The following is a 14957-nucleotide window of genomic DNA, read 5'->3' as shown; positions in this document are numbered from 1 at the left end:
AATTAATAACATCGTCAGCTATTTGTAAAAAATTATGCACGTTAATAAATTGATATTCTTTACCATATCACATTGGCATAAGTTCTATAAAATCTCTTAATAACTTTCTAGCAACATTGTTGAGAGATATTGACTGCTGATCAGAAAATAATATTCTGAATGCAGTATGTAATGAAATAAAATGACGATAATATTTTTGTAGAGGAACATTTCGTAGAACAATAGGTCCACAATGTAACAGAAAAATCATTGCTCATTTTCATTTCCTAGTACTGAACAGTGATCTAGGCTTAGGTGAAACCCAGAAAAAAGCTCAGTTTTCAAACGTAAAAGCCTACGAGAAATTTCTATTTTTTGCATTGGACGAAATCGAAATTATAATAAACCATACATCCACATTTCTAGCAATTTTTTCATAATACCACAGCAGCCTAAATGCATGAAATCCAATGCACAATGTTTAATCATGTCTATTTCGAGTGTTATTTCCTCCAAAGACGGAGTTCCCATGTGATGGTCCTTATCCATTCTTCCACAAAAAGCATCGCTTGTTCTCGCTTGATGATTTAGTCCTAGATATACAACACTAGATGATTTTTCTCAGATTATACTAGTTCCAGGTACAGTGCGGGGTTCACATGCATTATATTCACTATGTCGTTTCACACATTTTATATAGAACCTTGCTGGAGTATCTGCTGTTATACATTTCAACTTAACAACGAAGTGTTTATCATGTATAGATAAGCCATTGATAAGTAAAAGATTTAATTCTTCGACAAATGGCTCCAAATAATGTGTTAAACTAGGTTTACCTTCACCATAATAAAAAACAACTATAATGGTTTATAAATATCAGGTATATAAAATCCTTCACATCAAACAAGTCAAAAAGATTTACCAGATGATTAGGCGATTGGAATTCCATCAATGTTGACAATTAGTTCTAAGTCACAATCATGGTAATCAGCAACAGATAATAAAAGGCCACTTTTAATTCCTTAAGTAAACAAACTCTCTAAGAATTCCGTCAATAGAAGAATTTTTTATGGATACTATATCATATTCAGCTGATGCAGTCCTCAAGTATGTATTCGAACATTGAGGTAAATCAGGTAATATCTTTCTTTTCAAGATTTTTATCAATTTATCCAAACTGGAGCACTTAATGTTTTCTTCAATAGCCCACGATCTAAGTTGATCAACTTCATTGTCATCGTTATCGTTGTTCAGTGATTTTTAAATGTTATCAATGTCAGTATCATTATTAGATGGTTCTAAGGTGTCACCATCTTCATCCCTTTCATTCAAATCTTGATCTTCAAAAGTTGCTTCTAGAAAATTTATTCCTTTTAATCTTATTCCTGTATTGTCATCACAAGTATTCATTCCAAAGAACAGTCCATAATTATGAACATGAACGCAATGTACATCAGCCATTTCTTTACCTGTAACAAATTTGAGATACTGATAATTTTTTGTCACATTTTATAAAGAAGACGCGCTATAAACCAAGCATTTTGAGCGCTCCGGCAGAATATGCCGTTGAGCGCCTTTTCAATTAACATTTAAAAAAAAAATTTTTTTAATATTCAAAAAAAAATGGAAAAATTCTTGAATGGTAAACACCGTTTTCCATTTAAAATGGTAACAAAGAAAAGAAATTTTTCGATTTTTTACATCATTTGAAGCGTCTTTTTTTTCGTGGAGTCGCACCCTTATATCTTTTAAGTTTAAGGGCACATTTCATAGCCAATTTAAAAGCAGATAGGATTTCTTCTGCTCTATAAAATGGCTGGTCTAAATTTTTAACAGGCCCTCCCACTCCATTCGAAATCCTCTCCAACATCAAGTATTTGCAAAATACTAACTATTCAAGATAGTGTACATTTCCCAATTTTCAAACCTTAATAACTATGTAAAGCAATGGTTTTTACGCCTAATACATACATTTATATATATTTATTCAGCATAAAAAACTGTATAACAAACTAAAATCTCAAAGAAATCGGGCGTATGCGTAAAATTTTATTTACTTCTTATATTTTTCTCCAGTTACCTCATCATTATGTGGAACTAGCTATCACTCATTCATGTTTTATAAAAATTTTTCAGCAAACATCAAATTTTCCTGCAGATAATTTTCAGATTAAAAAAAAAATTAATTAAAATGAAAGAATCCTTGTGGTCAACTCAAGTCTCAGTCAAAAACTGGAGATAAATCAACTCTCCTCTCGTTGCTATGAACAATCTAATCGTCAAGCAATCGTCGTTAACTAACAAACTGTCGTTAGTCTAATAGTCAACAGATGGCGACATACAAATATTTTATAATATGTATGTTGCAAAGGATATTGGCCGTGGATTATCAACCAAAATGAGGAAATTTTTACCTCAATATAAAGTCTCAAAAAGAAATCAATCAACAAATTTCACCTACTGAGATGATCCTAATGAGCTCGTTGATCGATCGCAGCTACCTATAGCCTCCTACAATGCAAGAACTAATGCTTATTGAAATGAGATAATTTCGAGCATTGAAGGGCTTAAGGAAGCAAATGTTATAAAGTGAAAATTTTACTCAAAATTTACCCAAAATTTCTATGATATATAAGTCAAGAATTGGGTATTTCTCATTTATGTAGTGGCTACCGTACAGTTTATGCGCTACAATAAAAAAAAAATGAGTATCAATCGTCATGGTCAATATTGGATGCCTAGTTACAATCAACTTTAGGGCCCTCCGGGAAATGGTTTCAAATTAACTAAGAATAATAATTATGATATTGATGGTATAAAATTGTGTAATATAGGTGATGCTATAGATTTAAGCGATGCTGTGTCATCGAAACTTCTGAATGATACTTCTGAAGAATTGAAAGAGCAAATTCAATGACTTGATAATGGAGTGAAAGACTTTAATAGAAAAACAACGGATATAGCATTTAAAGTTAAAAATCATGTAACAGCATCAATAAAAAATACACTGGAAACTCATACATCTTCTACATCCAATTCAATCAATACAATAAATTCAAAGTTAATAGCACTTCAAACCAAGTTAGATAAATTAGAGATGATACTCAAAAAAGGTATATATTCTGAGGTATAGTCAGAAAGTAATCATCCGTGTGATAACTTTTGTGGTCTTCACATTATTTTTTGAAAAAATGAGCATAAATCATTTTGAAAAGCTTTGAGAATCTACTCCCGGTCTAGTGAAAGGGCCTCCTGGAATTAGTATCCAATTAACTAGTGACGATGAGTTTGATATTGATGGAAAACGATTGTGCAATATAGCTGATCCCATAGATTTAAATGACGCAGCATCATTGAAGAGTGTTAATAATTTTGTGCATCAAGGATTTGAAAACTTATATAAAATACTGTTGGCGGATTTAAATGAAACAATCGATTTATCACATGATGAAACATCATTATTGAAAGAATCTATATCTACTTTGAGAGAACGGATAAACGACATAGAAGATTCAGTATCTGGTGAAATATCATTATCATCATTGAATAAAACTTCATTTACTTTAAAGAAGAAGTTGGATAATTTTAAAATAAAAATTAATCGCAGAGAGAATTTATACTGATTCTAAATTTTTGAAGTTTGATGCCATCACTGATTTAATGAAATTACAATTTATTGTGTGTCGACAAGCTATAATAGACCTTTTAGAAAATTCAAGGGGACAAGAAGCACTCTTGTAATCATCACAATCATTGAATTTCTTGCTTAGTGGTCTAACCTAGAATAATGAATCAGATGGAAAACTTTAAAAAAGTAATTGCCGATGAGCTGCATAGACCTGCAAGAAGAAATTTCAAACATCGAAAAGTTCATATACAAGGTCTTGATGAAACATGGCAAGCGGACTTGGTTGATTTAACTGATTACTCATCCACCAACAATAGATACAAATATATTTTAACAATTATCGATATTTTCTCGAAATATGCCTGGGCTGTACCGGTGAAAACAAAAAATGGAAAAGATGCCACCGATGCTATGAAATCAGTGTTAATACAGAAACGAGTACCTCGAAAATTACATGTGGATAGAGGCAAAGAATTCTATAAAGTCTATGTTAAATGGTTGGGATTTGATAAATCACATAACAGGTGGATAGATATAAAGATTTGTAATTTTATTAATTTAAATGAGAAACATACAATTTGTATCAATAAATACTCCTAATAGATAAAAACATATTTCTTATTCACTATTTTTTCCTTTTTTCCCCTCTTTTCCATGTTTTCAATGTGATTGCTACATTATTATCATTATTTTACCCGTATGGAAATGTATCAGTTTTTCCTTATTGCACCATTTGCTTTTCATATTCTGCGCTTAAAGCTATTTTTATTCGAGAAATTGTACTCACTTTATGTTTTTCACTAACTATATGATGCTCAATTCGAGATATTTTTTTATCATTAAATAAACATTCTTTACATTGATCAAATGTAATCGTTTTCATCACAGACAACTCTACTCCTTGAGCTTTTACTTTAACTCTCACTACTTCTAATTTTTTAGCTTTTATTTCATCTTTATCATTTATCACCTTAAATGCATACATTGTAGCTCTTAAACCAATAAAATGTGTCATATCTTTACCATTATTTTCATCTTTCATTAATCCAATAACTTTTCATTTGCTAAAGGTATACCACACATATATTATCTTTCTGATACTCTAAAGTATCAAATTTATCTATATCCTCTTTAATATGTTTAAAGATATCAGGATTTTTAAAATGATAGATTGAACTATCAGTATCAGTAGACATTAATTTAGCTTGCTCAAGAGGATATTTTTGAAGTATATAATTATAATAAAAATCATAAATATAAATTTTTGAAATATAAAGAATACAGAATCCAATGTATATTGGCTTATTAAAAATCACTTTTATTTTCTTCAGTTCTATCGCAACCAAATTTTCATTACAAATTACTCTAGAACGATAATTAGGTTTAGATATGTAATAATTCGCTCCGTAACGTATTTCCCATTCTGCAACAAGTTTGACATCTCTATGTTTTCTAATATGTTCCATAGTTTTACCAAAAACAGCATTATTCATTAACGTAAAAAATTTTTTTTCAAAATCATTTCTCGCCTCTTTTCTTTTATCCGTATTGAAATCTATATATGGCTTTAGCCATCGAGATTGTTCAAATTTCAAAACTCTATGTATATTTGTTACTCTTAATTCTGATTCGATACATTGTTTTAAATTTCCATAGTGAGTAATATAATTTTTTTTTTCATATAAAGTTGTCAATCTTTTGGAATCCTTTGAATTAGGTGATCAAGAATGCTCGGGGCAAACGGGCAGATCTTTATGTCTTTCCAATAAACTTTGAGGGTATTTCAAATCAACTTTAAGTATATAACCAGTAAGAGCATCATCGCTCATTGTCATAATATCGATTTCTACCGTAGACCATTCGAAAGAACCATTTGGTAAAGAAGAGCTCATGGCTGTTCCATACAAATTGTTTACATCATAGTACATTAAATATGATACTTCTTCATATGGCTGATAATCATCACCCATACATTTATTATTCGCCTCAGCATATCTATGACAACATTGTGATACTCCACATCTAAATTATTTTTTTTTTAAATAATACCATTTCAGCATCACATGGAATATCTAATTCAATACCTGTGTATTTGAGCATAGCATCAAATGCTAATCCAGGTGCTGTGTAGTAATGTAAAGGATCTGAACTATAAGTTCTTATACAATTTATTCTAAAATTGTCAAATAGATCAGTTAGAAGACAAACATCTATATTCGAATATACATCATAATAATCACCTAATGTTTTAGTATTTAAGTAAGATCATGCTTTGAGGGCAGGGTCATAATCCTCATCGGTTACATTTGAATCATCTAGAGAAGAAAAAAGAATTTTTCTATCAGGTAATTGCTTGTCTTCAAGTGTCCCTCCAATTATTACAATATTCATATGAGAATTTACCTGTGCATATTGCTAATTTGAATGATTCTTCATCGGAGAAATTCTTACGCGTTATTATTTTATCATCATTAGATAAAAATTTAGATAATTTATCGATACTAGAGCTCATGAAAGGGAACGAATCTATAAAATGAAGCTGTTTGTTTGAATTTTTTTATTTTGTTTCATCATTATCATAATTTGATCTTTTTGAATTCCTATTTTTATCAATTTCAACTACTTTGGAGAATGATATATATTTTTCTTTATCAATGAGAATAATAAACCATTTTATACAATCTTCCCCACGTTTAAGAGTAAATCTCGATTGTGAATCATCATAAGAGCAATGAATATAAAAAGCTATACTACATGGTATATGTTTAGATCTTTTTTCAATACGAGGTTCAATAATGCACTTTAAATCAGCATAAATTACAAAAGATACTTTTTCTTTATACATAAAATTTTTAAATTTCATTTTCAAATTTTCTTCTCCGGGGAATGAAATTTTACGATCATTGAAATTAATACATTCCTGAATATGTTGATCACAGAATTCTTTCGTGTGAAAGTGATTTAAACAACGGTCACAAAGATCTATACTCCCATTATGATTAAATAGTTGACTTGATACAAAACGAAATAGAGATTTAATAAGTGAGTAATGGTAAACTGGTTTTTTATTTTCATCTACTCCTATCTCAGAAATCACGAGATGCATACGATTTTTATTGATATCATAATATTTACTCAAATAAACCGGTGCAATGTCATTATCATCATCTACACCGTGAACATTAATAATTAAACCATTTAATTTCTCGAATTTACGAATGTCACTTAATGGTGTTTAAAATGAGATTCCTGTTATTTTTATAGAATCGAAATTTTCGTTATAATTTAACATACGATTACTTGTTTGCGCATCTGATGCTAGATGTAACGAAGCAAGAACTGACCAGAGAAAACAGTATTTATAATTCTCATTTTTTATGTTTTTTTTTATTGAACTAGGAAGATCACAATATGTACTTATTTTTTTTATTACTTTTCTTTATATATCCCGATCTTTTTTCAGGTGTATACCTATTAATATTTATCTGTAAGCTATCGATTCTAACCATTGACCACCCAGAGTGACGTTCTTGAAACTCTTCTATATCTTTCAATAAACGCGGTATAGTGTAATTTAAAAAATGATCTGAAAACTCCGTTAAAATAAGTACTTGTATGTTTTTTGTATGAAAATGCTTTTTTTCATACACTATCGATTATTGTTTTATATTTTCAAATGTACAAGCTAATTCCAAATTTACAAGCAAATTGGTTTTTAATGATTGATAATATTCAATTCTATCAGTTATTAATTTTTCCCATCCTTTAAGAAAATTTCTTAAATTTAAATATTTAAATTTAGGATTTCCTATTACATGAGTACTTCGACGATTTTTTAAAGCGATGTCCAGATCAATCCATTTGAGATCCGTAGATACTGCCGCTGCAGAAGTTGATGATGTTGCTGCTGATGCTAATGATGTTGATGGTACTGCCGCCGATGATAAAGGTGACGATGATGATGATGATGATGCTACTCTTAAGGACGCTGTCGTTGTCGCAGCAGATGAAGTTGATCTTGAAGATGTTGTCGTTATTGTAGCAGATGGAGTTGATCTTGAGGGTGTTGTTGTTATTGCAGATGATGTATTATTCATCACACCGCCACTCACTAGTTTTTTAAGTTCCTCGTAAACACTTTCAAAAGAATTATGATCTTCATGGATTTTCGGTATTAAATCTCCAAGTTCTTCAGATGCAAGTTTAACTCTCACAATAATGTTTGAAAGTTTAAACTTTTGAGATAATGGTAATGAAGGATATTTTAAATTATTTCCTACCAATGTCAAAAATTTAGTTGCTAAATCTAGCCAACGTCTAACTTCATCTCCATCACACTGCTCTTGTTGCTCAAAATAACGACAAACTGACTCTACTTGTAAAAGTAAGCGATCGTAGAGATTATTAATCCGCTTGAAGTTCGTCGTATACTCACTTATTTCGACTGAGTAAAAATTGTGTAGCATGATGGTCATATACGTATTTTGATCTCTGTATACCCACCCGTTTAGATATGGAAAAATTTATTCGACAAATTGAACATCAAATATTTATCGGAAAATATACAAAATGTTTAAAAGGTGCATCCCACGAACATTTTCCATTAGAGCAGAACGCCAATGATCTCTAAGATGTGAACACCCCCCTTCTTCCTCGAGCGTGCAGGAAAAGGCAAAAGCCGATGCATTGGATGGGTGAATTTTGAAAATAGTAGGGATTAAATTGGGGCGAAAAGTGCTATAAATGCTGAGACTTTTTGGTTAGAAAATCACTCTCAAACAAAAAATTGTTTGATATTTTATAATCTTTGTAAGCTAAAGAATATCTTTTCTCTTAGTGAATAACAATGGATTTAAAAGAAGTCAACAACGGTGATGCTGCTGTAGCAACTCTGGATGACAAGGTTAGAGTTTTCCTGCCAAACAGAATTGTAAAAGTATTGGCGGCGGACGATAAAAAAAAAATTTCTTGATTTTCAAAAGGCATGCCAGATAATCATTTATCCATAGAATATTATGGGACCGTATGTAACTCATTTGAATTCTCTTATGAACATGTTCCCGTCTTGTAATCATTTGTAAGTATTTAATACTTATTTTATCTGCTATTAAAAATTTTATTTTCAAATAACTTATGTTTTTTTTTTTTAATTTTTTGTTGCAGTTAACCACGGAGAAAGACACCTCCAACTATTCAATTTATTCATCAATATCAAATAATTTTGTACAAGTATAATTTCATATGAGTAATAAGTATTGTATATTTTATAATTCATTATAACATTTGTAGAAGATTGAATGAATAAGTTTATGTAACCATATTTATGTTTTATCATTTTCATAAAAAAGAACCTTATCTATTTGCTTTTATATATCTATGTATAATAAGAATTGGAGATAAGAAGGAGGAGATAATTTTTATTTTTATATAATATTTATTCAATTGTTTTTTTCTTATACAAATTGATTTTTAGCATTATTACATTTGAAAGAATCTTTTTCAAATTTAAAAACTTCTGTTGAATCTTTATGCAAACGGCAGCTCCTTTAAAACATAATCGATTTCATTGTAGGCATTGCTCACCTTTGTTTGTAAGCCAAGTTCGAAAATGTCCTCGGTTTCCATCTGAGCTATACTTCCCAAGTTTAAATACAGTAGGGATAGAAAATTTTGTCTTGATGTTAAGTTTATGAATTTATCTATATAGAACCATTGCATCTGTACAGCGAGTCTGGCACAATCATATGGAAACGTGTATTCTTCAAAGTGTAGATGTTTTTCACTATATTTATAGTTGACTTGGAAAAAACGATACATATTTTGTTTATTGGAGATATTTTCTCGATGTTTTGTATCATATGTACAACATTCAAGTTTGTGCGCCGATGTTATGCTCGATGCTCCATGTCTAAAAATTGAAATATCAATTATTACTTGATTTGATGTTGGAAATTCCAGGAAAAAATCTTTTTGTAAACCATCAGCAACATAAATATATGCTGCATTTTGTAACGCATTCGTTATGACTTTTTTTAGATAATCATATGGAACTTCTCCACATCCCTAAACAATTCCGTGAATAGCATAAGTATCCCATGAAATTTGATTTTGGTAATCGCACTCTCAAGATGCAAAACTTTTTGAAAGTTGAAACAACACAGTACGTTCAAACGATTTATCTTGAAAATTATTCAAAGAGATGATGGAAAATTCTTCAACAATAAACTCACTATTCATAAAAGTATAACCCTGTACGTTTACCACAACAGCATTCATTTTTGTAAATGAAAGCATGATCTTACTCGAATAAAAGTTTTAGAAATACTGATACATCATTATTAGAATAAATTGAAGATTATTACGATAGACATTCAATTGTTGTTAGATAGTTATAGATCCCCCTTTCCTCTTTTACTTTTAAAAAAGAGAGAAAAAATTCCAAAGGAATTTATTTATTTAAAAACATAAATTAAATAGCTCCCGAATTGTGATACTTGTAGTTTATTAGAGAAAACATTGACCATATTTAAATTTATCAGTGATTACATCTTTTAAATCTTAAATCTACATTATTGCAGCGAACCAAATATCCTCATCTTGAAGAACTCCAGGATGCTCATCGATGTGCTTATTGAACATCTTATCTTTATTCAAGCGTTTGATTTCATCATCTTGAAGAATGTTAGGCGTACTTTTAGCTGCTTGTGGATCAATTATTTGCGCAATTATTTTTTTCGCAGCGTATGCTGTAGCTCCATGAGCGCTATATGAAAATTCCTCCGAACTTTCAATTGTGAGCATATCATCTCTCCTGTATATACTATTTCCTAGAGCTCCAATATTGATTTTTATATTATTGAAATCTATATACTCTCATTTTTCCATTTTTATTATGCACACTTCGCCTGATGATTCTGTTATTGAATCTCATGTAAAATTGTATCTGTAGCGACGCTTGGTACATAATGCCCATAATTGAGTTATGAAGCATTTTTTCAGCTCACATCCATAGCAAAAGTCGACAATCCATGATTTTATTTCATCCTTATTAAATCGAGATGTTATATCTTCATGAAGGAGCATTTCAGGATGTGTATCGATGTAGGCTCTCAACGCACCATAGCCTTCTTTGAGTAGAAAATCTATTTTTTGATCTCCAAGTATCTTAAAATTTTCTTGAAGACTTGAATTCTTTAAGTCTTCCTCAATATTTAAATTGTTCAATTGTATTCCAATTTTTTTTTAAGCATATGCCAGAGACTTATCTACTTTTTCTTTTGCATCAAACTCACTAGTTAATTCACTTATACGAATTGCAGTATAGTTTCCACAGTTGGACCGAATAAGCCCAACATACAATCCTTCTTTAAGGAATTTTCATGAATATCAAGATGGACTCAAGTCCACCATGTTCAAACGCCAACTTATCCACTATATATACATAATAATCCGCTGATCGACAAATATGACACTCACTTTTCGGTAAAGAAGCTATGTTAGATAAATGACGATAGATAAATTTAACAACCAGTTTACAATGATTGTATTTCACTCACGATCGAAACGTGACTGATAGATTTTCGACTTTGAATTGAGGGGGGGGGCATTAAGCCGCATACCTTTTTCTAATAAATTACCAAAGAAACCCGCTTAATGTTGAATTGAGGACATGTAGCTGCATGTCTATGCACGTCTGAGGCGATGCTTAGTTTTTCCCATATATATTTTTCATATGATGAAATTTTCTTTTTAAATCTTTTCTCTTCTAGATCATCAAAGGAAGCTGCCTAATTTTGAATACAGGGCATGCAGTTGCATGCCTCTTTCTAATAAATTAACGAAGAAACCTCACTTAGATTTTCTCATCTATGTTTGACACCTTACCTCAAGAATCCATCCTCAACCCCCCGCCTTAACAAAACCTAAGAACTCCCCCACTTTTCGCGTCCACAGCTATGAGAGTTCTACCACAATATTCATCCCAATTCCATGCATCCACAGCTATGAGAGATCTACCACAGCACTCTAAAAAAAAAAATGTGCGGTAGAACTCTCATAGTCTATCTACTATCTATTGGCTTCACGCACGGCAATGAAAACGTTTGACACCGCACAGTAAGTGTCTTACAAAAATAGCCCCAATGTATTTTCTCACAGAACACATTAATTTATCGGCTGTTCATATTGTGAGAATTTTGATTTTTAAATTATGTCAAAAGAATTTAAATAAAATCACTTACTCTAAATTCTTTTTAAAGAAACTCGAAACTTCCAACTTTATTCTAATAACTTTATTTTATTTTTATCATAATAATCATTATAAAGAGAAGAGAAGAGAAAAAAAAAAAGATAATAATAATGAGCCTTTCGGTGCGCTATTGATTGCATTTATCAAACATGTAATTTTTAATCTCTTAACGATCTTAAAACTGAAATCTTCAATTATATTATCCAATTAATTTGATTATCTAAAGAAAATCCTATAAATAATTTCCATAATAAATGTTATTGATTATGAATGTGCTTATTTATTCAATTTTCATTCAACATCTATCTTCTGAATGCTCTAATTTCTGAAAAAAATTTATTTCATTTTATAACGCGTATTTTATTCTAAGAAGTAGCAAAAGAACGTTTCATGTCGTAAGCATCAGCAATGCTCAAACAACGCACTTCGAGAAAACGGCTTGTAAACGAAGCCCTCTTCTCATGCGCGCGAGCGTGCTGCCAATGAACGCGTTCGAACTTGGATGCAATACTCACACCGGCTCGGTTTCTTCGAAATGTGGCGTCATATTTTAACAATGACGCTCCTAATTTCACGATCTCTAATTTTCTGAATTTATTTAATCACAAATATCATTCGAATAACTATTGTTCATCATTTTTTTCAGAAGAAACACTCCAAATTCAAGATACTCTTTATTGAAATGTTCTAGAAAATTACTATTACATACATCTAAATCTTCGAATGTTTCCTCCAAACTTGTATATTGTTGACGCAATAGTGTCTTTAATATCACAAAAACTGTTTCACTGAACTTTATAATTAGTCAAACCATATTGAAAATTATAAAAAACATGTTTTATATTGAAAGCGTAGTAGGCCTATAATCTATTGGAATAGGAGGTCAGGGGGTACTTGATTGAGCCAATCAAAGACACAATTATTATTCAAAACTAAGTTTATTTAACACTCTAAACAATGCTCTAATCATCACCAAAATAATGTTCATATAAATAAACCAGAATACAGATATTTTATGAATACAAAATGAACGCGTCGTGACAACAATAAGCTTCACGAAAGAGTGAGTAATAGCGTTTAGGGAACAATCTCACAAACCGGAAGGGAGAGCTAGTGTCATAAGCCTCATGCACCTCACGACACCCAAAGATGTCGTTACCAACAAAATCTGTACATCAACAGGTGAACTACCTGAATTTTGAAATTTATAAATTATATCATTTTTTAGACGAAATTACGAGTTCTTTTGGAAAATATGGATATTTAATGCTTTTAATAATTGTATAGGAAAATTATAACGATATTTCATGGAAAAAGAAATTTTTAAAAAAACAGAATCAGCAATGAAAAAATTTTAAACTTGTGTTGAAATGGTAAAAATAGCATTGAGGACAATATAATAGTCAATAATGATTGTTGATAATATGGAATTGTATTCATAATAATTAAACATTGCTAATAACAAATGATTATTGATTATGATAATATTTAAATGACAAATTTTAAATTGTTATAGACAATAAAAATAGAAATCTATGCAATATATTTGAATTCATCCAACGCGTAATTTTATCTTCTACTAAAAAAAAGTTACCAACCATATGACATGAATGGAAACTCTCTCTTTTTGTTTATAACAATTAAATTCGTTATAAACCTTTTGACACGGGATCTATGCATGTGATTTGAGTTCTCCCAACGCGTAATTTTTTTCACTGGAGTAAAGTTACAAGCCATGTAAAATGTATGCAAGCATCTTCCCTGCGTTTATAATAATTGAATTTGTTTTTTTTTTTCTTTGTAACATATAATTTGTTATAAAGGGACAGAAATTGAGTCTTACGATAGAATTCGAATTATTTCCTTTTATTTTCAATTCTTACGCATATATCGTTTTCTTATTAAACTTATCACATAGCAATAGGTTTCTGGAATCTGCTAGTTCATAATTAATTTAATTTTAGTGAATAGCTATTGTATATAAGGGTAGACTTCGCTACACACAATTTAAAAATGTTTTTGCAATTAAAGGCTAGGTTATTATTAAACAATAAATACAAGCATATAGTTTTTGATTACAAATTTATAAGTAATATTGTAATATCGACGCAGAGCCCGATTATTGATACTAGTTGTCAACAGTACAAATAATTTCAAATAAAACAACGCTTTTTTCTGTTAGTTTTAGAGACATTTATCAATTATATACATTGAATATTGTTGTTTTATATTCTGATTTGTCTTATGTTATGCTAATTTGTTTAAATATTTCAGACTTTTACTTCACTACAGCTGCTATGCATAAGATGTTCGTGTTGTAAGATCTCCATTAATTTCTTCCATTTTTTGTATTCACCTCTACGATAGCTTCTACCCTCGAGTTGAAAGTTATAGTAACAGGTCCGATTTTGCGAATCCCGAATTCTGACATATCTTCACGTTTCAAGGCCCCTAGAGTCAAATGCGATCGTTTCCGAGTAGACGTCTGTGTGTGTGTATGTACGTATGTGCGTTCGGAATTATTTTTCGCCTCGATTATCTCGAGAAAAAAAAATCATGTTGACGTGGAACCAACTGCATTTGACACGTAATTGCTCAACTTAGAACTGATTGAATTTTCAGCAAAATCGGTCCAGCCATTTTTTTTGCAGAACCAAAAAACTAGCAAAAAGAGAAAACGACCTGAATTTTGCAATTTGTAAATTATACCATTTTTTATAAAAAATTCCCAAATCTTCCAAAAAATATGAATCTTTGATGATTAGAATACTTGTATAAAAGTATGATGAAATATTATTGATTTTAGTGTACTGTTTGAAGGACAAAGCTCAAGTCATTTTAGAAAATTTGAGTTTAGAAGATTTAGAGAACTTTGATAAATTGAAGAAAATTTTGGAAGATCGTTTTGGTGAAGCTCAATTTTCTCGAGCTTATTTTAGTCGTTTTCAGGCTAGAAAACAGTCTGAAAATGAAAATTTAACTGATTTTTCAAATGATTTAGATAGTCTTGTCAAATTTGCGTATCCTTCGGTCTCTTCCGAAGAGAGAGATAGAATTGCTGGTTTGCAATTTATTTCCGGATTAAAAAAATTAAAGTTACAA

Source organism: Chelonus insularis, unplaced genomic scaffold (assembly GCF_013357705.1).
Source record: "Chelonus insularis isolate UGA/USDA-ARS -01 unplaced genomic scaffold, ASM1335770v1 contig_57_pilon, whole genome shotgun sequence".
Classification (NCBI taxonomy): Eukaryota; Metazoa; Arthropoda; class Insecta; order Hymenoptera; family Braconidae; genus Chelonus; species Chelonus insularis.
Note: the sequence above shows the minus strand (reverse complement) of the source record.